At 23.4% G+C, this 4328-nt stretch overlaps 1 long non-coding RNA gene across 1 annotated transcript in view; it reads left to right on the top strand.

Annotated features, from left to right (window-relative positions):
* LOC110263671 overlaps positions 1-4012 on the top strand; it is a 17168-nt gene extending 13156 nt beyond the window's left edge. Inside the window, exon 3 of the long non-coding RNA XR_002349570.1 lies at positions 4000-4012. This is a non-coding gene — a long non-coding RNA (uncharacterized LOC110263671). The remainder of the gene's footprint in view (positions 1-3999) is intronic.

Here is a 4328-nt window from a genome sequence, read left to right as displayed (position 1 = left end):
TATTAAATTATTAGTTATATCTTTAACTTATATTGGCATGAAAAAATGATTAACTATTATATGTTGGTATAAATTAAGTTTGGATTTGTATTTTTCATATAAGATGTTATATTTAAATAGAAATAGTTTGACAATTTTATTTTTCAGATATTTGATTTTAGTTTTTTTTTAAGTAATATGTATTTAACCAAAGTAATGACATACAATTCAAGAAAAACCGAATACGTACAACTAATTGGTTGCTTTGGTTACAAAAATAAAAAAATTAGTGCACTAAGAATTTTGAGCCATACAAATCAGTTCGTGGCTTTTAAGGTAAGTTGATAATAGCATTAATTAAATTAAAGGAATAAACAATATTATGGTGATTAGTGAATAAGTAATAAGCACTAAGAATAATGGCATGAAATTAACCTCAACCATAATCATGATGAACAAAGCAAAGGAGACTAATACATAATAATTTCACTTGGCTTCAAGTTTAACATATGAATACATGATCGATTTTGTTCATTATACTTTGTTCCACGTATCAATCTACAATTTGCAAAGCTGATAAGATTTTCTTTCTGTTACAAAGATTCTTATAACGTGTAGGAGTATTCAATAAAAAAAAAAAAGAAGAAGAAGAAAATTACAATATTACCAAAAAGATATTGCAAAGCTATTATTTGGTTATTTATTTGTCGATATTCATAATATAATTTCTTCACCAATCACCTGGTCATCGTCATAAAAATAAAAATCAAAACATTAACAAAGATATCCCTTTCAAAAGTCAGTTTTTTTTTTTTTTTAAAGTTGTGTTAATTTTATAAAAAATTTTATTTTGGTTAAATTTTGTTTCCTGCTATTTAAAAACAAAAGCAACATTTTTTAGAAATTTGATTTGAAAACATTTATTTGCTTAACATTTCTCATCAACTGCTGTGTGCACTCATGACACATGTATGTGTATATGTATATTCTCTTAAAATTATTGGCCACTAATTTTAATTTAAATGATGAATAAATTACTATTTATAATACTCATGAGAATTCAAAAAATTGATAAATTTATCCATGCATAATAAATGAATTTAGCTTTGCACCCACAGAGATGAATAAACTATTACTTTTACTCATACAAAATTTAGAATATCAACAAAATTATTTATGAATAAAAGTATAAAAACAAAACATTTAAATAATTTTATCATATAAAAATAATTTTTTGTAAATATAAAATTAATTTATTTCATTCACAAACAAATTTATTAGTATTCTGAATTTTTATGGATAAAAATAACATTTAACTCTTATTATATTATTGGGCATTGAGATAGAATTTATAAAGGTGTTGTTATATAGATGACAAGTGAATTAGTTGGTTGGTGGAGTGTAATGTCTGTATTTTGGTTTGATGACATTAGCATGTATGATGAGTTGTGATTTGTGAAAACCCAATAAAATTTGATTCATCTATGATGAATGGATTTGAGTTTGTATTATTGTAGAGTGGACCATGACACCATGCATGCTGTATAACTACGCTAACTCATATCTATCTGTCACCTACCTTTCCTAACTTTTCGATAACGATAGCTTTGCCAATTCGAAAATGGATCATCTCCAGTTTTTTTAATACTTGAAAGAATAAAATATGATCTTTTATCTTTAATTTTATAAATAAAATAAAAAATAAAAAAAAGAAAAAAAATAATAAAAAATAAAATTAAAATAATTATCCAAACCAATCTAACCGAACCTGAATTTGATCAATCAATTCAAATTCAATCACAAAAAATATAATTATCCAATTTAAATTAATCAAATTTAATCGATTGAGAGTTTTCAAATTCACTAAAATCCAAGCAAGCCATTTGGGCTGTCACCTGTGCATTGAGGAGACCAAATCCGAAATTGAAAAACAAAAATTGTAATAATGAAATAGGGATAGAGCATGGGCACGTGTGCTAGGCCAATGTTCTTGATAGTGACACACCTTAGCTTTCATCAACTTACCACTAATGTAATCTACAAAACTATGTACAACATTCATACTCCTTAATTTGTTTAGAAAATCCCTTTATTAGGAAAATCTCTTGAAGTGGAAAGTTCTACTTTAGGTTTCATTATATGCTTAAATTATTGTTTTAAATAAAAACTTTCAATAATTGTATATAATTAATTAATTAATCATTTCATACAATAATTAAAACTAATTAGCTGTTTTAGAGATGATGAAAATATGTTATATGATTGATTAATATTGTATAACTTATTTACTCTGAATTATTAAAAAGTTCATCACTTAATAAAAGAATTTAATGATAATAAAAAAAATAATTTTTCTTTAAAAATTCCTTTTATTACTTAAAAAAAGGGAAGAAGAAAAAGCATTAGTATAAAACAAACAAATAAAAAATGATAAAATTACACATATTAAAGTATTAACATGAGTAATGACTGATGAGTATATAATTATTTAACAAAAAAATTTAAGGGCTATCAGAATAATTTATTATTTTTTATTACTATTTTTTAGTCATTAATCCAATTTTTTTAATTTAATAATTTAATTAAATATTTTAACTCAAAATTTTAAATATCATTAACTAATTGTTAATAAAAAATAATAAATTCTATTGTGCTTTTCCTCCTAAGAAAATTTGCCCTTAATTCAAAAGGCATAGAAAATGAGTCCCCTCTGGACAGAAATTAATGTAGACATAAATAAGAGATATAGGTGGGTATATATATAAAATTATATATAGCAATAATATCTTATGACCTTTACCTAAATCCAGGAAGAAGGAGAAATTGTGAGAATGAATCAAGAGAAGAGGTTTGAGAAGAAAATGACATGAATTCATGGTTCATATTTCCTCATCTTCCATCATTTTCATGAACCAGCCTTTTCACATACAACCATATTAATAGTCAAAGTCTTTACTTTTTGACCATAACTACACTAGAGATGATGGGAGAGTTTGTGACCCTTAAACAGTTTCAATTTGGAAACTTGATGAGATCAATTAAAGAGAATTATTTCAACTCACTCTTTAAAAAGATTTTAATGGGATGCTTTAATTTAATTTCTAAACAAATTTTTTTAAAGATTATTATTATATCTTTATTAAATACCAATAAAAATTAATTTATCTAAAGAATAAAAAGTTAAAAACTAATTTTGTGATTAAAATTTGTTGATAATTAAAATATTCGACTAAAAACTTTTTGGGTAGTGATTTGGAATATAACTTTAAATTAAAATTACATTAATAAATGAAAGGACCAAGGGTTGCATTGCATAATTTTTTTTTCCATCTAAATGGAGAACTACATTATTGAATTGGCAGTGGTTGCTCAAGTTATTTGTCTCTTAGTTTTTTTTTTTTTTTTATGACATTTGTCTCTTAGTTTATATATGATTTACTATAAAAGAACTGTTATTTTTATTTTTTACACAACATTTTTTAGATACCTTTTTGACATATTTTGTATCCATTATCCATGATATCATTAGATTAGATATGATGAATACTTATATATTGTAGAGCACATTATTAGGAGGGAAATGTTATATTTGTATATAATATTTCTAAGATATTATTATCTACCGTTAAATAAACATCCATAATGTGTACTTTAAAATCAAACCTCCATAACCATTTTTTTTTTATTTTTATATAACTTTTTAAATATAATAAATCAATGTAAGTAATTATAATTATGTACAAGTATTTCTCAATAAATAAAGTTTATAATTAAAACTTCACTTGATCTTATTTTTTCACATTTTTCCGATAATAAATAAGAATATATTAACACAATATATGTTGATATCAATAGCATATTAAAATAATATTACTCTTTGTGAATAATATTATTGGCTACTCCATTGAAGGAATACTAGCTGGGTGTTCATTCGATATTGTACTTTCTCTTTGGAGAGCACAAAACTATACATAAACACAAAATCAAAGTGACATACAGCTGTTTACACTGTAATCAAAGTATATAGAATCAAATATAGCTCAATAAACAAGAAAATAAAAAATGAAACCGAGGACTATGGTAAGTACTAAGTAGGGGTGGCAATGGTAAGGTATACTAAGATTTGGATTCAATTTTAATTTTAACAGTGGGTTTAGAATATTTTAACTCTAATTCTATTCGTTTTTAATTCGTAAATATTTGATTTAATTTGCAGGTTATTAAAAAGATGTAATATTATTATATAACTTGATAATAATTTAAAATAGAATTGATTTTTATGTAAAAAAATATTAAATTATTAATTAATTATCTTTTTTTAATAACTAAAGATCTTTTGTATTTAGTGA

The sequence above is a fragment of the Arachis ipaensis genome, chromosome B06 (genome assembly GCF_000816755.2).
Source record: "Arachis ipaensis cultivar K30076 chromosome B06, Araip1.1, whole genome shotgun sequence".
In the NCBI taxonomy this organism is placed as follows: Eukaryota; Viridiplantae; Streptophyta; class Magnoliopsida; order Fabales; family Fabaceae; genus Arachis; species Arachis ipaensis.
The sequence above is the reverse complement of the archived record's forward strand: the minus strand, read 5'-3'. Positions and strand labels throughout refer to the sequence as shown.